This window comes from Danio rerio, chromosome 23 (assembly GCF_049306965.1).
Source record: "Danio rerio strain Tuebingen ecotype United States chromosome 23, GRCz12tu, whole genome shotgun sequence".
NCBI classification, from domain to species: Eukaryota; Metazoa; Chordata; class Actinopteri; order Cypriniformes; family Danionidae; genus Danio; species Danio rerio.
Window position 1 is genome coordinate 46,365,098 of NC_133198.1, and position 27,729 is coordinate 46,392,826.

At 36.9% G+C, this 27,729-nt stretch overlaps 1 protein-coding gene across 5 annotated transcripts in view; it reads right to left on the minus strand.

Moving 5' to 3' along the window:
- dlgap4a (discs, large (Drosophila) homolog-associated protein 4a) overlaps positions 1 to 27,729 on the minus strand; it is a 309,291-nt gene that overhangs the window by 88,366 nt on the left and 193,196 nt on the right. Inside the window, exon 1 of one of the 5 annotated variants that reach the window (XM_073939426.1) lies at positions 3,563 to 4,008. The exons of the other annotated variants lie outside the window; for them this stretch is intronic. The gene's annotated coding sequence lies outside the window, so the exon portion shown is untranslated. Of the gene's footprint in view, positions 1 to 3,562; positions 4,009 to 27,729 lie in introns of those variants that run through there. 5 annotated transcript variants of the gene reach the window in all.

Genomic DNA, 27,729 nt, shown 5'->3' on the forward strand with positions numbered 1-27,729 from the left:
TGCCATTTTGGGTTTAAAAGACATTTAATATTGAGAGATATTATCAGTGTGAATGCGCTTACTGGCACATTAGATACAAGGAAAGTGAGTGAACTTATCTTCTGTCAAAGGCATAATTTAATTAAAAACATGAATTATTAACTGTTATTTGACAATTTATTAATTATTAATTAGCTATAATTATTTATTTTTCTAACATTGCAGCATGTTAAGCTCTCTTAGCCACTGTATGCACGGGTCATTCCTGAGCTGTAAGTGGACAGGAGGGTTAAGGACCCTTTGATGGATCTACAGTCTGGTTTAACAAACTAAACAGCAAGCAGGAGAATGATGGATGCTACCGTATGAACAGGAGGGTAAGATAATGACTGCTCAAACTCTTCTGCTGAGCGACTGTTTCCAGATCAGTGCTTATTACTATTACCATAAGCGGATGATGATGATGAGAGTTGAGCCTGGATCGGTGAACTGAGATAATTCTCCTTCATGATAGCGGAGCTTACTGGAGTGCGTACTTAGAAAACAGTTTTTGCTTTCATATTTCAGTCTTAACCTTTAATATGTCTATATCATATATATATATATATATATATATATATATATATATATATATATATATATATATATATATATATATATATATATATATATATATATATATATATATATATATATATATGTATATATATATATATATATATATATTTTTTTTTTTTTTCATAACCTTAAATCAATATTTATATAGAATTAATGACCTAAATATTATATTATATCATATTATATTATATAAAAATAAATTAAATCATATTATGAATTAAATAGAACAAGTATATATTTGACATTAATGCTTATTAATTATATATACTGTATATATACATACATACATATATATATATATATATATATATATATATATATATATATATATATATATATATATATATATATATATATATATATATATATATATAGTTAATTATTTAATAAACAATGACTTCTACACAATTTTTTGGAACAATACATCAATATACTATACTTTATAAAGTAAATATTAGATAATATTAGAAATTGGATGGAATAATTATATATTTCACATCAAGGATTAATCATTTATAATAAAAATATAGCTCATTATTTATTAAAAGATAAGAGATCATTTTTATATAATCTTTTTGAACAATGTATCACTAGATTAAAATCTATAACCTAAATATTATCACATTACATTATGTTAATTTATATTACAATATATTATGTCAAATTAAATTAAATAATATTATGAATTGAATTGAATAAATGTATAGTTGACAATAATGCCTATTATTTAAAAATATATATAGTTAATTATTTAAGAAACAATGACTTTTTAATACATTTTTTTTAACAATACATCACTATATTTTACTATATAAACTAAATATCATATTACATTATAAATTGGCTGGAATAATAATATATTTGACATTAATAATTAATCATTTAAAATAAAAAATATAGTTTAATATTTATTAAAATTATTATTATATATACGTTTTTTTAAACAATACATCACTAGATTATAATTCATAAACACAATATTAAATCACATTACATTATGTAATATTACATTATATTCAAAATTAAATTAAATAATATTATAGATTGAATGCTTAATAATTTAGAAATATATATATATATATATATATATATATATATATATATATATATATATATATATATATATATATATATATATATATATATATGTAATTGTGTATTAAACATTGTAATTTATAACCTGTAAATTTGCAAATTACACATTTGAACAATACATTACTTATTATACTTTATAAACTAAATATTAGATTATATTACAAATTGGATGGAATAATTATATATTTGACATTAATAATAATCATTTATAATAAAAATATAGCTCATTATTTATTAAAAGATGAGAGATCCTTTTTATGCATTTCTTGAACTACATCGCTAAATTAAAATTTATAAACTAAATACTATCACATTACATTATGTAATATTACATTATATTTAACATTTCATTAAGTAATATTATGAATTTAATGGAATAAGTGTATATTTGACATGAATGCTTATTATTTTATAATATATATAGTTAATTATTTAATAAACAATGACTTTTTAATACATTTCTTAACAATACATCATCATATTATACTTTATAAACTAAATATCATATTACATTATAAATTGGCTGGAATAATAATAAATTTGACATTAATAATTAATCATTTAAAATAAAAAATATAGTTCAATATTTATTAAAAGATTATATATATATATATATATATATATATATATATATATATATATATATATATATATATATATATATATATTTTATTTTTTATTTTTTTAACAATACATCACTAGATTATATTAAATCACGTTACATTATGTAATATGAACTAAATGCTTATTAATTTAGAAAAATATATATAGTTAATTACGTATTAAACGTAATTTATAACCTGTACATTTGATGAAATAATGATATATTTGACATCAATTATTATTCATTTGTTTATTTTCCTTCAGCTTAGTCCCTTATTTATCAAAGGCTGCCACAGCGAAACTATTCCAGCATATGTTTTACGCAGTGGATGCCCTTCCAGCAGCAACCCAGTACTGGGAAACACCCATACACACTCAATTTCACACACACACACTCATACACCATGGTCAATTTAGTTCATCCAGTTCACCTATAGCGCATGTCTTTGGACTGGAAACCGGAGCACCTGGAGGAAACCCACACCAACACGGGGAGAACATGCAAACGCCACATAGAAATGCCAACTGGCCTGGCCGGAACTCGAACCAGCGACCTTCTTATATTAATAATTACATTAATGATTAATCATTTATAATAAAAACATAGTTTATTATTTAATAAAGGATGACAGTGCTCATTTCTCCTGATCTCTAAAGTCTCCACAGGAGCTCGAAGCGCTGCTTTTTTCCCTCTCCAGAGCTGGAGAAGTGCTGGAGTTCATACTGAAATTGATTAGGAAGTGAATGAGTTTCCTGCGCTCAGCATCAAACCAGCGCATCTGTTCTGGGTCTGAACGAACGCCGCACAAAAGACTTCCGTCATTGTAAAGCGGCACTTACAGCAGCGCCTCTGAAGCCTGTGTTTCTCACTGATTGCATTTATCACTGAAGGCCTGAACGCTCATTCATTACCGGGCCTTTATTAAACTGTGCAGATCCATACACATGAAGACCTTGAATAGACGCCTGCAGCTGCTTTATAGTGTTGCTGCACTGTTTTTGATCGCTCTGAAGGTCAAGTTCAGCCTCCAGAAGCCCAAAACATAATGATCATTCTGCTGAGATTAAGAGGAAGGCTGTATTATTGACAACAGTAGCCTAAAACGATCATTAAGGCTCATTTTGAAAACGCAGTCCTGTGGACGTTTCTGGAGACCGCGAATTATGTAGCCGGAGGTACGTATGGCTGCATTTCATTTTTTTTAAGCGAATGCTACGAGGCGGTATGATGCCGTTTTTTTTTCACGCTCACCAGCTGAGCACTCACTTCTGTGTGGAGGGCTTTCCCACAGCAACAAGTTTGTCCAGTTAGCTCGTCATGCACGTCGGGGGACTTGAGGTTCAGAGAGGAGTTGACCAAGAAGACAACCAGGTACTAGTCCTTGGATGAGTGGTTCCAGAAATCAGGTAAGACAAAAAACAGAATCCAAAAAATATTATGAACAAGTAAATAACAGGGTGAGAATGTGGTAAAATCCGAAGACATGAAAAAGGTCAGACGAGTTTCTTTTTCTAGGGTGCGTTTTCCAAAACCATCGTTAGCCAACTAAGGTCGCAAGTTACGTCATTCCAAACATAGTTTGTTGATTTGCCGTCTCCCAAATCTGTTGCTCCAACGAACTTTTGCAAACTGCGTCGCAAACTTGAGCACTCATAACTACACCTCTGGAGCTGTAGTTCGGAACATAGTTCCTGGCTGTGTTCTATTTCCACTTATCCCCCCTTTGCCCTATTTATTTAGAACATTCGAAGTTTGAATAATTACAAATAAAAAACATTAAGGTCATCTCCCTTAGGTGTAATTTGTCTTCAAACTATTTTTACAATTCAGTTTTAGCGATCTTCATATTTACAGTTGTGCTCCCTTCGCAGTGCACTTTGAAAACACTGATGTCATTTTGAACACAGCCTCAAGCGGAAGCTATAGGTGGCCTATTAATTAAAAGTGGAATTTATGCTACGTCACCCAAAGCTTGTGAAAACAAAAAGCATACGTTAATTCTTTTAATTTATAGCAGGGTATTTATTAAGTATCTGTACTGTATATGACACGGGCCTGCTGGTTAGAACTTTCTGCAGTGGTTTACATGTGTCAAATTATAAAAGTAGACTTAAAAAAAAATATAAATAAATAATAATAATAATAATAAACAATATCCTACTTATTAATAATAAAAAAATATAATAATCATTTATATCATTAATATTATTATTCAATTATGATTTTTTTCATTTCTAATACATGATAACAAAAATAATAATGATCATCATCATCATCCTCATGGTCATCATTAGTATTATTATTATTATTATTATTAAACTAGGATTTTTTTCATTTCCTAATATATAATAAATATTACATTTAATTTTATAATAAACAGCCTCATCTTTTATTTATTTATATGATATTAGAATACGTGTTCGCTTTTGTAAATGATTTTATGTTTTAGAATAAAAACAGAAAAGAATAGAACAGAAAACAATAGAAAAGAAAAAAGAATAAGACAGCTGTGAAACATAACCTGCTTTGTGTTTTTGTAGGAAACACAGTTTAGATCTGTTTAGGGTAAGAGGTGTGTGAGTTATTGCCCTCGGTCTATCACTGAATGTGTCAGCAATATCAAAACAAAACCAACTTAGCTCCGCTCCTTTAGCGCCTCTGACAGAGTTTGATCCATGCTGGCATTTCTCCCTTTTGGGTTTTTGGTTTTGAAAAGGGAAATAATTCCACCACCCCGTCCAAACTTTAGGGATACCGGGTATCAGATTTGCACAATCCATTTGCACGCTGCTTTGGCCTGTTCCCCTCACTTAAAAGCTTAACAGTGCCCCTGCGCATAGCTACGGTTGCTAAGCCACGATTGGTGGGCGGCGGTTTTTGGGTGTGGCTTAGCGAAGGGTCAATTAACAGACAGTCGCAGCCAAAGAAAACATTTGTGACAAGACAGCACTAGCCCGATCGGCCAGTAACCATTCTGTACACTGTCCCGAGCGTCTCGCACGCTGACCCCAGGTCATCAGGCAGTCCTTGTTGTCGAGCCCTGCAATATCAGCAATAGTCTTGAATCAGATCGTGCAATGTTAATAGCCTATTTTCATTTGTAAATTTTCCAGAGAAGTGTCCCATTCATTCAAAGGTGAACCGGAGCTAAAAATACACTGCATTGCCGATAGGGGGAAGTGAAGTGACGTCATTGTGAAAAGGGTCTATTCTCAGATTAGGTCTGTCAGAGGTGTTGGGCGTGGCTAACATACTTAACCACTCCCAGCTCCCAAATGATGAGCAGGAGGAGTGTGTTAGGTTGTTATAACTCTCCTCAATCCCCTTTCCCCATCTTTCTCAATGAAACGCCTACTTTACTACATCCAATCAGCTTGCATTAGAAAGAAACAAGCCACACCCACTGTTTCCTCATTTAATATTCTGTTTACATCACAATATGAAAACAATAAACGGTTGCAGCTTCCGGTTCATGCGGACTTCGGCTGTTCTTCAAATAAAACACACAATCAGATGTGCCTCTGTGGCTGTCTGTACTCCATCTTTCCAGCACTTAATGCCAGTAATGAATGTCATGAACTGAGGCCGGTAGGCGCGAGTACAAGGACGAGACGGCAGACAGCGAACGCTCATTCATCACGCTTCATACTGACTCTCAAACTCTGCCTGTGGAGAGACCAGAGTGAAGGACAGGAGGAGGACGTTCATACACACACACACACACATATCACACACACATACAATCACCACTAAGGCTGCATGATTTGGAGATTTTTTTAAATTGTGATTTATTCATTGATTCATTCATTTTCCTTCGGCTTAATCTCTATTTCAGAGATCGCCACAGCGGAATGAACCACCAACTATTTCAGTATATGTTTTATGCAGCATATGCCCTTCCAGCTGCAACCCATTACTGGGAAACACCCACGCACACAATAACTCATACATTACTGCCAATTTAGTTCCCCTATAGCTCATGTGTTTGGACTGTGTGGGGAAACCGGAGCACCCAGAGGAAACCCACACAGACCGTCTTTCAGATGAGATGTTAAACCGAGGTCCTGACTCTGTCGTCGTTAAAAATTCCAGGATGTCCTTCGACGGTTGTAACCCTTGAATCCTGACCAAGTTTGCCCCCTGTCCATCATGGTCTCCAAACCATCCTTATATCATAATTGGCTTCCTCACTCTGTCTCCTCTCCACCAATCAGCTGGTGTGTGGTGTGCGGTCTTGCGCAATATGGCTGCCACTGCATCATCCAGGTGGATGCTGCACACTGGTGGTAGATGAGAAGATTCCCCTCATTAAAAATGTGTAAAGTGCTTACAGTTTCTAGAAAAGTGCTATATAAATGTAAGGAGTTATTATTATATTATCTTGCATGCTTTTTGAGCGCCTTTTCAAATAGCAATATTTGTTTAAAAACGATTAACACTACACAAAAACTACTGCAGAGACTCTACTAACTTCACAAATAATGTAGAAGAAGCAACCGAAGACTCAAAAAGAAAGCAACCAAAGAAAGCAAAACAGTCCAATAGGTGTGTACACCAAAAAAAAAAAAAAATAAAAAAATAAAAAATGGGCCCAAAATTCACACACTCTCAGAAATCAAAAAGGCACAAGGAATATAGGAGACCAAATATTCACTGAAGAAAAAAGGCAAATGTTTCGGTCACGTGTTGACCATTGTCATTGCCAAGCTAACAGTGTTGGAACTCTACATACAAATAATGTTGAGAAATAGTCAGTAACACTAAACCATATACACTCACCGGCCACTTTATTAGGTACACTTACTTACTAATGCCGGGTTGGACCCCCTTTTTGCCTTCAGAATTTCCTTAATCCCTCTTAGCATATTGATTTAACAAGGTACTGGAAATATTCCTCAGAGGTTTTCCTCCATATTGACATGATAGCATCACGCAGTCGCTAAAGACTTGCCGGCTGCACATCCATGATGTGAATCTCCCGTTCCACCACATTCCAAAGGTGCTCTATTGGATTGAGTTCTGGTGACTGTGGAGGCCATTTGAGTACAGTGAACTCATTTTCATGCTCAAGAAACCAATCTGAGATGATTCACCCTTTATGACATGGTGCGTTATCCTGCTGGAAGTGGCCATCTGATGGGTACACTGTGGTCATAAAGGGATGGACATGGTCAGCAACAGTACTCAGGTAGGCTGTGGCGTTGACTCGATGCCAAGAAAATATCCCCCACACCATTACCCCACCAACACCAGAACTGTTGATGCAAGGCATGGTGGATCCATGCTTTTATTTTGTTGACGCCATAATCTGACCCGACCATCCGAATGTCACAGCAGAAATGGAGACTCATCAGAGCAGGCAACGTTTCTCCAATCTTCTATTGTCCAGTTTTGGTGAGCCTGTGTGAATTGTAGCCTCAGTTTCCTGTTCTTAGCTGACAGGAGTTTCACCCGGTGTGGTCTTCTGCTGCTGTAGCCCATCCGCCTCAAGGCTGGAGGTGTTGTGTGTTCAGAGATGCTCTTCTGCAGACCTCGGTTGTAACGAGTGCTTATTTGAGTTACTGTTGCCTTTCTATCAGCTGGAACCAGTCTGGCCATTATCTTCTCTAGCATCAACAAGACATTTGCGCCAACAGAACTGCCGCTCACTGGATTTTCCCTCTTTTTTGGACCAGTCTCTGTAAACCCTAGAGATGGTTGTGCGTGAAAATCCCAGTAGATCAGCAGTTTCTGAAATACTCAGATCAGCCCGTCTGGCACCAACAACCATGCTAGTTCTGTCACGTCTGCTGTAGTGCCATCTTGTGGTTTTCTGGACACTAGTTATATTTTAGTTTGTTCCTGTTTTGTAGTTCACATGATCACTAATTGTTTCCAGCTGTCTGTCATTGTCTAATTATTCTTGTCTTTATAAGCCTTGTTATGTTGTGTTTAGTTTGCCTTTGGATTTTTGCTGTTTGCTCGTGCACTCTGGTTTGTTTTGTCCAGCTCTTATCTGTACCCAGTCTGCTCACTGACTCATCGTTTTGGTTCGTTTGTTTGTTCACTTTGTTTCATGTTAAGATCATATTTTTGAATTCTTGTTCTAACTTTGTTTGATACACTTTTGTTTATTGGGTTGTACTTTTGTCTCTGTTCGATTTTTGAACCTGGCCTGTCCCCTTATTTTTTTATTAAAACTTCTATTGCTGCACTTGGTTATCTCTTGTATTTTGTAAGCCCATCATGACAAGTTCAAAGTCACTTAAATCTCCTTTCCTCCCCATTCTGATGCTTGCTTAAACTGCAGCAGATCGTCTTTACCATGTCTACATGCCTAAATGCATTGAGTTGCTGCCTTGTCATTGGCTAGTTAACAAGCAGTTGCACAGGTGTACCTAATAAAGTGGCCTTTGAGTGTATAAATGAAGTAAACAAAAAAATGATAGGCTACATGGAAATACAAAAACCGGGGAGGTTTACTACTGTTTACCACCTCTGTGTGTGTGTGTGTGTGTGTGTGTGTGTGTGTGTGTGTGTGTGTGTGTGTGTGTGTGAGTGTGAGTGCGCATGTGTGTGATTTAATGTAATCTCAAAATTGCTCCTAACGTAAAAAAACATTGTGGCCACACACCGACAATCTTTTTACTATTAATATTGGGGGAATTTACAAAATTACAAAGATTTGGACAAATATATAAAGATCCTCCACTGGACACTTTTAAAACAAGACTTGTCCTCCTTCAAAAGTGGGCTCTTCATTGCTAAAAAACTTTTCAGTGAGCTGGAGAATCTGCCGTCCTGCAGATCTGCAGAGCACACAATGTTCCCGAACACCTTTAAAGCCTAAAAGAGCCTTGATCGTACAATTCTCTGCTATCGTCTTCTTGCTAATCTCAGAAACGTGTAATATTAGATAATTATATTCTTGCAGTGATAATAACGTTCCAGCTCCCACGAGTGCAGCACAGGCGTCCGGACTGAACTGTCATGTCATTTACTGAGCTTTGAAGTCTCCTGTTCTGCATCTCTGAGTTTGCGGATGATAATTATCATTTGGAGGAGAGCGAGTTTAACCCGACTGCATCTTTGAGGATGTTTTCTGCAGTAGTGCTAGTGGCAGGAGTGCTTTTGAACTGGCTAACGTCATTTCTTGAGCACAGAGAGAGAGAGAGAGAGAGAGGGGGGGAAAAGATAGACAAAGGACATTGAGCCAGCGATTGAACTCGGGTCATCGTGTGCATATCCATAGGACGATGCACTAAAATGATCTGCCAAAAATTTTTAATTTTCGTCCACAAGGCAAGGCAAGTTTATTTGTATGCATAATACATTTCATACACAGTGGCAATTCAAAGTGCTTTACATAAACATAAATAAAAGACACAAGTATAAATGAAATAGACACAAATAATTTAAAGAGAGATCAAAACATATTCTAAAACACCGGTGTATCCAACGCAATCTCACGGCAATTCGTAACTTTTTGCTTTAGTGGCTAATTCGTATGAATCTGTACGATCTAATTCGTACAATTTAGTACGATTTGCTCATCACCCAATGACGGTTGGGGTTAGGGGTGGGGTTAGGTGCCACGCCTCCTTTTTTAAATCGTACATTTTCGTATGACTGAACTCCTACGAATTCGTACGAATTAGCCACTAAACTGACAAAACGTAAAACACTTACGTTTCCTTGTGAGATCAGGCTGGTGTATCATATTTTCTCACTTTACTCTGGGACTTCTTCAGTCTGGTGATCACCTCTGTGTACTTTTTCGGTATCTATTAATCTATTGGACATCTCCAACAGATTTGATTTTTCACCTAAAATCAAAAAGTAAAGCTTTACAGCTCTAATTATGTGCCCCCTAATTTCAACTTTCTTCTGGAAAAAAAAATATCGCACGGCCTATGATTTCCACCTCCTCCCAGGAGTAGATCGCTTTAGCTAGCCAAACCTAATACAAGGTCTTAAACTCAGCCAGATGTAACCCAGATGTAGCGAGGTGCTCACACAAGAGAACATGAAACCTTCTAAATTAAAACGACATTTAGAAACCAAACATCCCAGTTGCAAGGACAAAACTGTGGACTACTTTCAAAGACGACTCCAATAGCTGGGCATCAAAAAAATGCAGAACATCTTCATGTTCAAAACAAGTACAGGCACTCCGCACATCTTACTGTGCTCACCGTGTAGCAAAGACCAAGAAAACCCACACAATAGCAGAAGAGCAAATAACTGGTGATAATTATAAAAATGGTTATGATTATTTTAATCATTTTACTTTAATTTGCTGGTTTATTCAACAGGATCACTGTTAACGTTTTATTAACAGTTCAGTTTAGTTAGCTGAACTTTTCCTAACCACTGTTTACAGTATTGTCGTTTTTACTCTGTAATATTACTATAATTTGATACATTATTTTAAATGACAGAGGAAAAGTATTGTTTATTTGTAAGTCTTGGTGATTTGTCTGTCACTACTTGTGTATGTTAACTAATACACATGAATTATAATTCCTTAAATTATATTACAGTTGCAAAAAATTTGGGTGGCGGCTTGATGACCATGCAAAAATGTGGGTCCCATGGCCAAACCAGTTGAGAACCACTGCCATATGGTGATGCAGACGCCTCCAAAACTCGACAGGTGGACAAATCTAAACTTGTTAATATTAAAACAAATATAAATATGCATATAATAAATAATACTGATAATAATAATAACATTATACTAATGCAAACTGTCATGAATAAACTGAAAAAGCCCCCTGATAAACGTAATATAAGGTCTTGATCTCAGCCAGATGCCAGGGAGTTTTACCCCTCCCCACAACAGTTATCAGTAGCGAGTCATCGTCTCGGATCTCACTTATTGTAATTACGCTGCTATCCCACAGAGACAGATCTACCAGTATGGGTATTTGGCGAAAGTTAAATCTTTTAACTAACGAATCAAATACAGTCTTTTCATATTCCAAAACACAGCTGTATCAAATTTTCTCATTTTACTCTGGAACTTCCCCCTTCTGGTGATCACCACCCACTCTATGGACTTTTTCGGTACCACAAGGGAAAAACAGGCAAAAACATGAACTAATTCAAATCAATTCAATTCAGCTTTATTTGTATAGCGCTTTTACAATGTAGATTGTGTCAAAGCAGCTTCACATAAATGGTCATAGTAACTGGATCAGGGTAGTTCAGTTTTCAGTGTTTAAGTTCAGTTCAGTTCAGTTTAGCTCAGTTCAATGGGATTTAAAATCATTACTGAGAGTTCAAACACTGAAGAGCAAATTCATCGATGCGTAGCTCTACCAATCCTGAACCATGCGAACCAGTGGCGACAGCGGAGAGGGAAATAAAAACTTCACCTGATAGGAGAGTGAAGAAAAAAAAAACTTGAGAGAACCAGACTCAGTTCGGCACGACCATTTTAATTTCTCCGCTGGCCAAAAGTAGTAGAACTAAAGGTAGGGTTATGTTGTACCTCATTGCGCACATGCTGGTTTCCCCCTTAGCTGTAGACAGTGCGTACAGGACACAGAAAGCACTTCACTTTAAAGGGCCCCTATGAGGAAAATCAACGTTCGTAAGCTGTTTGGACAGAAGAGTGTGCAGGTAAAGTGTGTCCTCAGTCATATTGGAGTGAAATAAACCATTTTTCCTGACGTAAAATAGGATCCAAATCCCAGTTATTCTGAGGCCCACAACAACGTGATGTAGTTTTCCTCGTTTTCTGTCCAAACAGCTTGACAAACAGATTTTTCACCATAGGTGCCCTTTAAATGTCTTATGAAGGAGCAGTATCAACAGATATTAAGCAGACAGTCTACTAATACTCAAGTGGACCATTAAAATAAAGTGTTGCCGAAGGTTATGTTAAAACACCATAGCAATATATGTTTTGCATGGTGACATTATTTTCATTTAACAACATTTGTTGTTCATTTTAGTGATTTTTTAAAATTTGCATAGTATAGGATAGCATTTCACAGAATGAGTTGATATTTCACAGGCAATGAATGCAAATCTAAGTTTAAAGTGATCCAACAAGTCATCAGTCAAAACTGTAGAGCAGATCATGAGGTCCGTCATTTTGATATCGAGGCTCAAATAGTCGGTGGATTTGAGGAATAACTCCAGTACTCTTCATTGAGGTAGCGTATCAACTTTAAAGACGTTGAAATGCATCTTTAACATTCATACTACGGTAACAAATCTTTCCTTTAAATGCTTTTTAAAAATTGTATTGAATTTTCAATCATGTAGGTGGAATCATGGTGGAGCTGACCAATAATTCAATATGCCACATGTCCGTTTTTGCGAAGAACTCCAGCGAATGCCACCATTTACCTTATTACGTCGTCGTCTTCTCTATAGGCACCAATCTGGTTCTTGGTTTACCGGCGCACTCTTACATCGTGTGGCTGACCATGAAAGAAATGATCCGAGGAAAGTCTCTTGAGATCTTCGTCTTCAGCACATCGCTCACTGAGGTCACCTTCAACTTCTCGTTTCCCTTTATAGTCGAACAGTACTTCTTTAACTGCTTCAACTGCAAGTATGTAACAGGCGCTCTTGGATTGGTGCTGTTGGTCGGTCGTCCATTGTTTCAAACGTTCACTTGTGTGGAACGATACATTGCGGTTCTCCACCCAGTGACCTTCCTGAAGTTCAAACCCTTGAAATACAGGATGACTATATCTCTCGTTGGATGTGTGTTGATTATTTGCTCATGTCTTTTCGTTGCATTGGACGTCTTTAACATCTACAATGTACTTTTAGTAGAGTACCTCCCTTTTCTTAGCACAAAGGTGTTCACGTGTTTGATGGTTCTGAAGGCTCTGAAGCGTCCTGGTCCAGGTGAAGATGTCAAGCAGAGAGACGGGCTGAACAGAGATAAAATCAAAGCTTTCTGGATCATTCAGATCGTCCTGACATCTTCCATGTTTATGTACACTCCAGTTGTAATCTGTGTCCTGCTCTCTTACCTTTTAGATAATGACACGTTTCTTGTAGCGTGGTCTGTCTGCCTGTGTTCAGGGATCATGACAGGGTTTGTGCAGCCCTTCCTCTATCTCAAGAGAATTTTAAAAGTGGACCTATGCTTTAGCATTTAAAACTATATTTATTTTTGTTATATATTAATATTTGTTAGCATTTAAAACTATACTCGATCTGGCAAAATGAAACAAAAGTCAATAGGCTCTATTTTAACCATCTAAAGCGCAGGGCGCAAAAGCATTAAGGGCATGTCCAAATCCACTTTTGCTATTTTAAGGATGGAAAAATACGCTCTGCGTATGGTCTAACAGGGTTGTGCTTATTCTCTTAATGAGTTCTGGGTGTGTTTTGAGCATAACGTGCATTAAACCAATCAGATCTTACATTCGCCCTCTTTACTTTCACTCTTCACTTTGCTCCTCTGTATTCGTGGATAAGGAAACTGTGTTGTACGCACTCCACCGAAGACATCCATTAACCTACATATTTAATTTAGTTTATTAAGCACATTGACTTGTGTCAAAACTATTTCTAAATTCAGTTCTAATTTCCAGCAAACGAATAAATGAACACCTGCGAATATTAAATATCTAAACACATGTCCTGTAGGGATGGGCGATACCACAATTTTTTTATTCGATTCGAGACAGATACATTTTGTTACAATTTTTACGATACCGATTTCGAGATCGATACCACTTATTATTATTAAGAATATTAATGTAATTTTTCAAAATAATGTTAATCAAAAAAATAAGTACACACACACACACACACACACACACACACACATATATATATATATATATATATATATATATATATATATATATATATATATATATATATATATATATATATACAAACTGTAGTGTGTGTGTGTGATATATACACGCAAACAAATCCATATTGTATATACATATTGCATACACATACATACTGTATATAGACACTGCACAGATACACACACTCATATTTATTCTTATTCCCCTAATGGTAATGAGAGAGAAAGAGAAAGCTGATTAAATTTTGTTTATTTTTATTTGTATTTATTTATTATTTTTATTATACTATATATTATAATATAATGCTATACTACTGTTTGCTGTGTTTACTAATTATATATATATAAATATATATATATATATATATATATATATATATATATATATATATATATATATATATATATATATATAAATAAATAAAATATATATATATATATACATATATATATATATATATATATATATATATATATATATATATATATATATATATATATATATATAAATAAATAAAATATATATATATATATACATATATATATATATATATATATATATATATATATATATATATATATATATATATATATATATATACACACAACAGTTCTATCTGGTTCTTAAATCTGATAGCCGTGCGATATTCTGCAATATGAGAACTCCTACAGCCTCTTTACCCTTTGTGTATTACTCCACCCACATACACCCAGCAAAAAGCAGACACTACAGATCTAAAGTTTAAAAGATGCTTTTAACTGTTTTAACAGCTGTTTAACTGTCAACTTATGATTTGAATCCAAGGCGGAAGAAAGTAGTTCATCACACAAAAGGGTTTTTAAGACTCTCCATGTTTGATTTTGTTTTTATACACACAATTATGCCGTCAAACTGTTGTATAAACGCAATATCACACTCGTAGCAGTGCACCACAACACGCTGCTGTCTCTGCCATCGTGTCGTTCCGTAATGCAGAAGTGTGTGACTTGCGTGTGTTAAGTACAAAAGTTATCTGAAAGGCACATGACGTTCCGCCGCAGATTGATTTGTGTACACAGTGCCAAAACATATAATTATGCAAAAATTATTAAAATAGTTAAAATATTGATAAAAACTATATTGTTTTTTTCATTTTCATTCTGCAGCAAACATTGCACATATGTCTTGGAAAATGCTAACTGAAATACAGAAATACACTGCCATTAACATATTGCATTATCGTTTTGCGTATTACATTTCAAAATTAATTTTGCTACACACATCCCATGCTGTTATGCTGAAAATGTAATCCTGCATTTCCTAGACGCGAGTGTAAATGCATTTAGGACAAATAACATTTAAATGATCATTTTGCTACAGTTTCTGCTTGTATTTTATACACATCAAATTCAGTTTGTGTTTAGCATTTTCAATTTAATTTTGCTACTTATAAAGCTTTAAAATGTGGATACAATTTACATATTAAAACAGTGTTTAAAATGAGAAATGCAAACAATGTAATTTAATTTACATTTTCATTCTGCACCAAACACTGCTCATATGTCTTGGAAAATGCAAATTCAAATACAGAAATACATTGCCATTTAACATATTGCATTGCCATTTTGCATATTACATTTTGAATTGAATTATGCTACTCATATGCTTCCAAAGGTTTTTATATTTCTGTAGAAAATAATAATTTTTGTGACATTTTAATCCTTTTATCTTTGTTCATATGTAAAGAAAAAGTAAACATAAAAGTGTATTACTGTACAATCATGCGTGTTAAGCAATGTGGAAATGTTTGGACCTGCATAAGTGCATAACTAACACACTGCGCTGGACACTAGAGCAGCACGAGTCTGTGTATAATAACCCATTTCACTTCACATTTATGGTTATTTAAGTTTATATTTTCCTAAATCAAAAATGTAGATTATAATATTAATATAATATTAATTATAAGGCCGTGCTTTCTATAACTAAATTATTTTATTGTTCATGTACAGTGAAACCATGGTGAATCCATGGTGAGGTAAGTGATATTATAAAGTACACTCCCGTTCCATTTGAAGAACTACCCGACTGGTGTCCTTGCGTCCTCGGTAGTTTGTTCTTCCAAGTGTGAACTTAGCAAGTCTGAACTTCCAAGGATGCAAGTCTGAACTTTGCGTACTTGGTATTGAGAAACAGCCACTGTCTCTTCTACCTCAAAAGAGTAGAAAACTTCTTTGGTGTAGAACTCTTCTTTTTAGCCGTGCTAAAATGAGAAAGTTTCTGAATTACACTGCACTTTTGATGACTCAGATTGTCTGTATAAAAAGTTAAATCAAAAGTTTCTATACTGAAAGTCGTGATGTTCATTGATTGGGAATGTTTCTGGTAAATTCCCAGAGCATTGTTGGAATCTTGCACACCGACTCAATGTTGTACCCGGCGCCCAGAGAACAAAACGTTCAAAACTTTGGCGTTGAACACTTATAATTTATCTTCTGCTGTCAATGGGTATGCAAATACAATGCACTCACTGGTTTGACTGTTTGCCATTTTCTACAACGTTTTCCAGCAGAAGTCAGGTTGTACTTTGTCCCACTGAATCTGAACATCTAGGTCCTTTAGGGTAAGTGTTTTCACTCTGCACCTTGCTTGCCAGGTTTACAGTTAAATTCAAGATTTGCAAATGTGAATTTCTAAGCTTTACCTTGTTGAGACTGTATCTTTGTAGATTTACCACATCAAAAACCAATGCATGCAAGAAGACACTTCCGGAGTTTATCATCATCAATCAAAACAAAACACAAGTCAATGAAAGGCTATTTCAAATGTTTGTGATGTTGCACCATAAAACCAGTTCTGGAAGTTGGGATTTATGCATGAACGGAGAGCTAAATAACCATGCTTCCCATTGCCATTTTGGCTTTGCTAGGCCAATATTTCTTCAAAATACAGCTATTTGAATATCTTGCAAATCTAAGGGTTTAAAAATATCTAAACACAGGAAAATGACGTTTAACCCTTGTGCTCTGTTCAAATTTACTACCCTTTTAATGTGTTCGGGACGAAAACACCCATTAGATTAAACTGCGGTAAAAATGCATCAGATCAATATTTTTTTTCTAATTTTTTTTCATAAATCTGTTCATAAACCTCAGTCCTGATTGAAACTACTATATTGTTTAGAAAATTACAGGATTTTAACTCTTTAATTTCCCATTTCTTTTAGTTTCGGGTTCAGGCGCGATTTGCACTCACACTACAAGCATACCGCGCCAAAGCCCAAGTGAACCGCACTGTGGCACACCCCTTCCAACCAGGACATGTGTTTTTTGGACATGTGAATGATTAGGAACAACATTGGCTTCGATGCATTGCTAGATTTACATTTTTTCTACCTAATTTACAGTTGGTGGCTGTTTTTGACTTGCATTATAACCACATTTGATGGTGCATACATACACAGTCTTTGTTTTTGTTTACTCCATGTAGTTCTGGGAGCTGATATGTATATGTTGATTTTCTCAGACACATCAAGGTAAGTGTGTAAAGGTCACTCTCACAGACACAAATCACAGACACAACGACAAGGATGAGAAAGTCCCAGAGTAAAATGAGATAGACTTGAAATGATACACTGGTGTTTTGAAATATGATTAGGCAGTTAAAAGATTTGACTTGGGCCATCACTATACTGGTTGATCTGTCTCTGTGGGATAGCAGCAATATTACAATAAGGGCGTACTTATACTATGTACAGTTGCTTTAAACCGGGCCAAAGCACACTTGTCCCCCCTCCCGTATCCCCCGACAGCCCGCACACACATTGCATTCAGGCCTTAGCACGCTTATGTCATTCCAGCCTGATCTCACGAGAAAAAGTAAGTATTTTACGTTTTGCCAGTTTAGTGGCTTATTCGTACGAATTGGTACGAGTTCTGTCGTATGAAATTGTACGATTTTAAAAAGGAGGCGTGGCACCTAACCCCACCTCTAAACCCAACCGTCATTGGGGGATGAGCAAACCGTACTAAATTGTACGAATTAGATTGTACACATTCATACGAATCAGCCACTAAATAAAAAAGTTACGAATTGCCGTGAAAATTTTGTTGGCTGTTCAGTAAGCGCTCTCGGTCAGCACAGTGGAGATTTTTTTAGTTATATCGCTTTAGTCGTTTGATATGCAGTGACACGCAGTCAAATATTTCGCCGAACAGATCAGCCACTTTTGACGCTCATAAACATCATAAAGTCCTCGTGCTGCAAGAATTAGGAGGTTTGCAAAGGGTGCAACTGTCGGGCAGTGAGGGGTTTGTGTCTTTAATAAACTACCATAGTTTCAGGCTCAGGCGCGATTTGCACTCACACTACAAGCATACCGCGCCAAAGCCTAAGTGAACCACACTGTGGCACACCCCTTCCAACCGGGTCAGGGCCGGCCAAGATAACCGTGCCTGAACCCGATTCAGAGAACTCACACTTCTCAAACGATTCGGGAAATGGGCCTGGGTATGGTTCGGATAGCATAGTGTGAGTGCGCCCTAAGTGAGCTCCTAGGCATGACTCGCCACGAGGTGTGTGTGTGTGTGTGTGTGTGTGTCCCTGGCATCTGGGCTGAGATCAAGACCTTTTAATACGTTTGGCTAACTAAAGCAATCTACTTGGAGGGAGTAGAAATCAGGGGGCATGCAATTTACTTCCAGAAGAAAGTTGAAATTGGGGTTAAACTTAAACTGTAAACGTATGCCTTAATTCTGATTGGCTGATTGGATTGTTGTTCCAGGTCCAATATAGATGTTAATCCAGAAACATGTCCAACTTGTTGAAATCAGGATGGTGGAGGGATCTCACATGGTATTTGTATTCATGTGATATTTACGTAATTAAAGCTGGAAGGGGGGGGGGGGGGGGGGGTAATAATGGAAGTCAATGGGACAAGAACAGCCACCAACAGTAAATTAGGGAGAAATTTTTTTCATTTATTAAAAACATTGCAGGGCGAAGCAGTGGCGCAGTGTATAGGTATATATGGAGTTTGTATGTTCACCTTGTGTTTGCGTGGGTTTCCTCAGTAGTGGAAAATTGTCCGTAGTGTATGAGTGTGTGTGGATGTTTCCCAGAGATGGGTTGCGGCTGGAAGGGCATCCGCTGCGTAAAAACTTGCTGGAAAAGTTGGCAGTTCATTCTGCTGTGTTGACCCCGGATTAATAAAGGGACTAAGCCGACAAGAAAATGAATGAATGGAAAACAATGCATCAAAGCCAATGTTGCTTCACATCTCCAAGACTTTGATAAAAGGTAAGAAAAAAATCCAGTCCACAATTACTATTTATATTGAAAATATGTCATTTTGTGTGTTTTTTCCCCCAAATCAGTAACATCGTTTATGGATTTGGCAATTAAGAGTTAAAATTCTGTCATTTTCTAAGTAATTTAATAGTTTTGATCAGGACTTGATTAACAGATGTATGCAAAAAATCTTTAACTTCCAATTAACAAAATGAGTTATTTCCGTGATATTTTACAGGAATAAATGCATAACTAATTTAAAGTGATTCATTAATCATCGATCAAAGCTATAAAAGCGATCTGCAGTATCCGAAACAAACCACATTAAGGCCCCATTTACACTAATCCGTTTACGTTTAAAAATGCATTAGTTTTGCTACGGTTACGCCATCCATCCACACCACGCCGGAGTTCTCGAGCGCCAAAAACGGTGTTTTGAAAACGCTGGAGAGGCTGTTTTCATTCTGAAACGCTGTGGCTCCGTTTCAGTGTGGATGGGAAAAACGGAGACATCTGAAAACGGAGGCGGGGCTGCTGAGATTCGCTACCTGATTGGGGCTTTTGTGTCATTGCGTATCCTTCCCTTATTCGTCAAGCCCCTATCACATTACTATAACGCATGGGTTTGACGCTACCGGAAGACAGTACTGTAAATAACAACATGGGCACAGAAATGGGAGCGCTGTTTGCACTTTTGTCTGTTTTAGGCGGCATTGTGCAGTTATTCATTTGTTACGTTTAGTAACAACTCGACCTCGTCGTCTGTCCACAAAAATACCTCTCTTGCTTTCTTTGTCATCGCGTTTAATGTTCAACCGGCATTTGTTGACTAACAATAGCTAAATGCCGAGTGAGACACATGCTTTCTGTTTATACTAGAACGCGCATGCCCAGAGCGCGCGAATGGTCACGTGATATACGTTTTTGGTGGCGTAGTGTGGACGGAGATATGTTCAGAGACGCTAGGTGCGGATCGTTTTTGATCTAAAACGCCGTTTTAAAACTAAAACGCACTAGTGTTAAACTAAGTCTGACTTTCTGATCAGTTTGACCTGTAGGTGGACAATAAATACAGAGAGGAGCGACTGCAAGCCTATCCTGTGAGGTAACGTATGAATTTTAAATTAATAATATAACTTTGCACTGTCCTAATAAATCTTTTCTTTTCTGCTTTCCGAACATGTAGGTAAAATAATGTCAAACGTGACCAACATTTCCTCATGCTGGGAGTCCAATTTTTCCAAGAACGCCATGGAATGTTATGGTTTACCTTACTATTTCATTATCTTCGCTTTCGGCACCAACCTTGTTCTTGGTTTACCACCACACTTATACATCCTGTGGCTGAATGTGAAAGAAATGACCCGAGGAAAGCCTCTTGATATCTTCATTTTCAACACATCGCTCACTGAGGTGATCTTCTACTTTGCGTACCCCTTTGTAATCGAACAGTACTTTTTTAAGTGCCACACTTGCAAGTATGTAACAGGCGCTCTTGGATTGGTAACGATGATCGGTCGTCCATTGTTTCAAACGTTCACCTGTGTGGAGCGATACATTGCGGTTCTCCATCCAGTGACCTTCCTGAAGTTCAAACCCATGAAATACAGGATGACTATATGCATCGTCGGATGGGTTCTGATCATGTGTTCATCCCTTTTAGTTGCATTTAAAGTCTTTAACATCTACAATGTACTTTTAGTAGAGTACCTCCCTTTTCTTAGCACAAAGGTGTTCACCTGTTTGATGGTTCTGAAGGCTCTGAAGCGTCCTGGTCCAGGTGAAGATGTCAAGCAGAGAGATAGGGTGAACCGAGATAAAATCAAAGCTTTCTGGATCATTCAGATCGTCCTGACATCTTCCATGTTTATGTACACTCCAGTTGTAATCTGTGTCCTGCTCTATTACCTTTTAGATAATGACACGTTTCTTGTAGCGTGGTCTGTCTGCCTGTGTTCAGGGATCATGACAGGGTTTGTGCAGCCCTTCCTCTATCTCAAGAGAATTTTAAATGTGGATCTCTGCTTTTTTCGTACCCCATGATTTAGAGTGTGGTCCTGGAAAATCTAGCCCTTCCCATTAGCCTTCATGCTAAGGAGAATTGTGACACCCCGACCTGTTCACTGACACGCAAAAAAAGGGGTAGGGGTAAGGGGAAGAGCTAAGGGGTAGATTTGAGATTGGGCCTTAGTGGCACACTCTTTCCCTTTCCATATACACCAGACACCTTCGTATAGGCACCCTATACGTCGTAGGGAAAAAGCAAACTAAAAAACTTAGGCTTGTCATTATTTTACACTGCTTCTCTGTTTATTTGAAGTGCTTCTTTTACTCTCACTTGCAAGTCGCTTTGTCCTACAATTTTAGACTATAAAGTCTAGTCCAACTTTATTTTAAGTGGCCTTAACCAATCTGTAATTACTGTAATTATAAGTACTTATTATGTAAATGCATGCTTTTACATTGTGCCTATGCTTGATTAAATACATGCATGTAATTACATCTGTTATTATTTTCTGAAATTAATTACATCATTGACCTTACACCTTAACCCAACCTTCAACTTCACCACATCAACAAACCTGTCCCTAACCCTACCCGTAGCGCACCTCAAGAGCACTAGAAGTGTTCTGCACTACATCATGAACACAGTGAGTACATTGTATTTATATTCTGATGTAAGTACATAGTAGTTAAGTGTAACCCTGCAGGTCCTACGCCACCCAACCCGCTCCGAGCTAGGATCGAACCGACAACCTTCCGCATGGGAGTCGGTTGCTCTACCAAGGAGGCTAAAGACCATGGCCTCTAGCGTCTGTCGCTAGAACACTTTTAGAGGTCAGAGGAGTGAGGTTTACCTGCACAGCACTTACTAGCTGGCCTCCGTTACATAAGGACACTTAATATAAAGTGGGACCTAAAACCTTTATAGTGTGTTGGTATTTCTACATTTGTTGAGATAAAGATTCAATTTGATGTAATTAAAAAGATCAACCATTACATATTACATAATAAAAAGATTATATTTGACAAAATTAGCCACAGCCATATCACCCTGCTGCCCAAGATTGGTTACTCACTGAAGCTAAGCAGGGCTGCGCCTGGTCAGTACCTGGATGGGAGACCACTAGGGAACACTAGGTTGCTGTTGGATGTGGTGTTAGTGAGGCCAGCAGGGGGCGCTCAACCTGTGGTCTGCTTGAGTTCTAACACCCCAGTAATAGTGAAGGGGACACTACACTGTCAGTGGGCGCCGTCTTTCGGATGAGACGTTAAACCGAGGTCCTGACTCTCTGTGGTCATTAAAAATCCCATGGCACTTCTCGTGAAAGAGCAGGGGTGTAACCCCGGTGTCCTGGTCAAAGTCCCTCTATCGGCCCTTACGATCATGGCCTCCCAATCATCCCCTTCCACCGAATTGGCTCTATCACTGTCTCTCCACTCCACCAATAGCTGGTGTGTGGCGAGCGCACTGGCGCCGTTGTCCTGTGGCAGCCGTCGCATCATCCAAGTGGATGCTGCACACTGGTGGTGATGTGGAGAGACCCCCTCATGATTGTGAAGCGCTTTGGGTGCATGGCCATACACAATAAATGCGCTATATAAATACACATTACATTACATTACAAAATGACTGGCTGATTGGGTTTTCTGTTGACTCTAAATGTCTTTATGAAAACACTTCAATTTTGAATCACATCTCTACAACAGAAATCCATAAAAGTACAGCTCACCGATTAGGACAGGTCTTAAAAACTGTCTGAGCAACTTTGAAATCTTCCACTCAAAGCCTACAACGCCACCTATACTCAAAATGTGCAAATACATGCTTGAACTTAGGCCTATAAACATTACTCCGTTGGGCATGCCAAATTCATCAATCCCACTTCGCATAAAACTAAAATTAATCTTTACCTTCATGTTTTTTAAGGGAATCTGAATAGCTGGGAATAGGCATGGGACGATAACCGATTTCAAGGTATACTGCGGTTTTGAAATGTCAAGTCTCACATGGTCGCCCACTGAAGCTAAGCAGGGCTGCGCCCGGTCAGTACCTGGATAGGGGACCACATGGGAAAGCTAGGTTGCTGCCGGAAGTGGTGTTAGTGAGGCCAGCAGGGGGCGCCCAACCTGCGGTCTGTGTGGGTCCTAATGCCCCAGTATAGTGACGAGGACTCTATACTGCTCAGCGAGTGACGTCTTACAGATGAGACGTTAAACCGGGGTCCTGACTCTCTGTGGTCATTAAAAATCCCAGGATGTCCTTCAAAAAAGATTAGTGGTTTCACCTCTGCATCCTTGACAAATTTGCTCACTGGCCTTTGTCCATCATGGCCTCCTAACCCCCCCCCCCATATAATAATTGGCTTCATCAATCTGTCTCCTCTCCACCAATCAGCTGGTGTGCGGTCTAATGCGGCAAAATGGTTACCGTTGCATCATCCAGGTGGATGCTGCACACTGGTGGTGGATGAGGAGATTCCCCCCTATGTGTAAAGCGATTTGAGTGCCCAGAAAATCGCTATATAAATGTAAGGAATAATAATAATAATAAATATTATTATTATTATTATTATTATTATTATTATTATTGTTATTATTATTAAACAGGCTGGCACTGCATAGAAGTATAAATTGGCCTTTACTCACCAATGTACTTGATATTCTTTAAAATGACATTACAGGAAAGTACCAGGTTGCCACGCAAACTCTACAGTGCCCCCAACTGCTGAAAAGTCTAAGTGTGTGTTTAACGCCTCGTAACTAAATAAAGGGCGTCAATGTGATCATGCACACCCACGCGCAAAACGCCAGGCCCAAAAGCGTAATTTTTTAAAATAAACGCCTCATGCTGGTTTTCCACCAATCAGATCGGCACCTTTGTTCACGTGCACGGAGCTGCTGAAGTTACTGTAAACAGCACTTGGAGGCGCTCAAGCGCAAAACTGTCAATGCGAGCGCACATTGAAGAAGCTTGACGCCTGCTTGACGCCAGTGAAAAGCGCTTGGGTTTGAACACTGAAAAACGTCTCGTAAAACGCTGACGATAAACGCAAACAAAAAAACGTCCCTGTGTGTAGGAGCCTTTAGACATGCTTCAAGGCTTCACCTTTCTCATTACTTCATTGGTCACACAAAGTTCAATCTCACTGGTTTCCAATTCAGTCCAATAGATTGGACTGAAAAAAAAAAATACTTGCTAGCTGAAATGCATGAACTCACTTTAGAAAGACAGACAGACACACAGGTGACAGGTGTGGCTTCAAAAAAATACTCACAGTATCCTAGACATCCTGAAATTAAATATTAATACCTATGGCTGAATTTGGAACAATGTGCCCTCACACTACTGCTCATGCAATCTCTGACATAATATAATAAGCGTGAGAGCAAAATGTTACATCACATTCAACATAATGCACAGCAATCTCTCAAGCAACATGGCAATATTCAAAGCAATGAGTTTTGCATGGAAGCACCATGCAGCACACATTATCATTTAAACATACCACTCTCTCCAGGAACAAGCTATTTATCTAAGCGTTATTTTGATTTGCATGTCTAGCATTTCACAATCTGTAATACTATTTCACAGATGGTAAAACAAAAAGTCAAAGAGTATCCAAAAAGTAATAAGTTTAAAGCTATAAAGCCCATCAGCAGTATGTGAACCAAACCACATTCAGTTCCACATTCAACCGGCGAGGTTCTCCTGTAAGGTAACATATCTGTTTTAAAGATGTCAATTTATTAATACGTTCTAAATCTTAACTAAAATATTGCAATGTATGGATTACAGAAATGGATTATTTTTGATTAACATTTTTAAGTTCATACATTGAATAATTGAAGATTTCTGTTGTTGTTTTATTAAAGTTTTTTTTTTTTCAGGATCCTGTGTTAATGACCAGTTATTTCACTTTTATGACGATGAATATTTTATGCTTATTGCCTTTAAAGTGAAATAACTGAACATAAACAGAGTAAAATGTTAATTTTAGAAAAAAAATTCTGATGGGATTTAGAGGCTTTTGCATTTGAATTATTACATTTTAATTCAAGTTTAAAGTAGAAACATTACCTTGTAAATGGTGTTGGGTGTAATTAGTTACAAAATAGCTACTGTAATTAAATAAACATTTTCTGGAAAAGTAAGGGATTACTTTTCATTTTTAGGTAATTTAATTACAGTTACTGATAATTAGAGCCAGACAGAATGTGCGGACATTGTTTGCTATTTTTGCAAAGAATTTAGTAAAAAATCAGTGATTTATGCGGAATGATTTTGGAAGTAACATAACTAAAAACTTAATATAATAAATAAAAAAATAATAGCTTTTTAACTTTTATTTGTTGGTTACAATGCAAATCCATTTAGATTCACTTATTTGTTAAACAAAGCAAGTCCCCCATATGATATATCTACTGAAAGACAGAAAATATTACTTTACAAACGGTTTTGTAAATAAATCATATGCACATTTTAATATTAGTAAATAATATTGCTGAAATTAATTTAAAGAAATAAATATGAATTTACACACGTAAATAAATAGACTCAATGATAGGCTAAATAATCTGCAATCATTCTGTGTGGGCCTATTGATAGTGTACTTGGTAAAATATTGCGAATAAATTCAACAAATTTCAGCAAAAAAAGAATATTTATAATTTATAATGATAATTGTGAATGCATATGCTTGACAATGGCATATGCTTAAGATAAAAAAAGTAGGGTCAATTATATTAGACCCCTTAAGCTATATCGATAGTCTACAGAACAAACAATTTTTATACAATAACTTGCCTAATTATTCTTAACCCCCCCCCCCCCCCCCCCAGTTAACCTAATTACCTTAGTTAAGCCATGTCACTTTAAGCTGTATAGAAGTGTCTTGAAAACTATCTAGTCAAATATTATTTACTGTCATCATGACAAGGATAAAATAAATCAGTTATTAGAGATGTGTTATTAAAACTATTATGTGCAGAAATGTGTTAAACAAAAAATAAATGGGGGGCTAATAATTCTTACTTCAACTGCACACACGCACAGAACAAAAGAACAAACATTGGCTCATACATTAGACGATATAAAGAGAAAAAAATGGACAAAAAACACACATTTTAGACACAAAAAAAATGTACTATCAAAACTAGAAAAGGTGGTAAGACTTTATTTTGATAGTCCCTATTGCACATTTTGTTGACTAAAAGTTGCATTGCAACTACATGCCAATTACAATTCGCACAACAGGATGTCTAATCCCACCTTACAATTCCGCCCCCTTCCATGTAATGTAATGATTGTGAGGGCGCAGGTGAGACGTCATTTTTTGAGAGACGCTTAAATACTGTACACCACGTGCTCTGAGTATGCAACCTCTATTAGTCGTTTAAAACAATTAATTACAAACTGATATAAATATAATTTGATTATATGGTTTTGGAATTCGATTTTTTCGATTAGATTTTTTGTGATTATTTTGCATTCAATTTAGAATTTTGCAGGATTGATTTTGCATTGGATTTAGTGAACGTGGAATCGCGAAAAACTAGGGGGTCTGATTATAAAAGTGATTAAAATACAATTGTAATGATGTAATTAGTAAATAATTACTTGTTTGATGGAGGGCGAGGCAGCGGCGCAGTAGGTAGTGCTGTCACCTCACAGCAAGAAGGTCGCTGGGTCGAACCTCAGCTCAGTTGGCGTTTCTGTGTGGAGTTTGCATGTTCTCCCTGCCTTCGCGTGGGTTTCTTCCGGGTGCTCCGGTTTCCCCCACAGTCCAAAGACATGCCGCACAGGTGAATTGGGTAGGCTAAATTGTCCGTAGTGTATGAGTGTGTGTGTGAATGTGTGTGTGGATGTTTCCCAGAGATGGGTTGCGGCTGGAAGGGCATCCACTGCGTAAAAACTTGCTGGATAAGTTGGCGGTTCATTCCGCTGTGGCGACCCCGGATTAATAAAGGGACTAAGTCGACAAGAAAATGAATGAATGAATACTTGTTTGATATAACTTAACCAACAGTGCTTTGTGATATTCAAGTATTTCAGCAACATGAAAATGACTTATGGTTTTAGTGAATGATAGTAAACTTGTCCTAACGAACATTTTTCACCTTTTTGTTGGCACATAGGTGTGATCATGTCAGAAGCGACAAACATTTCAACATGCAAACCATCCATTTTTGCAAAGAACTCAACCGAATGCCACAATTTACCATACGATTTTGTGGCCTTCTCTTTCAGTGTCAACCTAATTCTTGGTTGTCCAGCAAACTGTTACATCCTGTGGCTGAGTATGAAAGACATGATCCGAGGAAAGTGTTTTGACGTCTTCACGTTCAACGCCTCACTCGTTGAAGTCCTCTTCAACTTCGCCTACC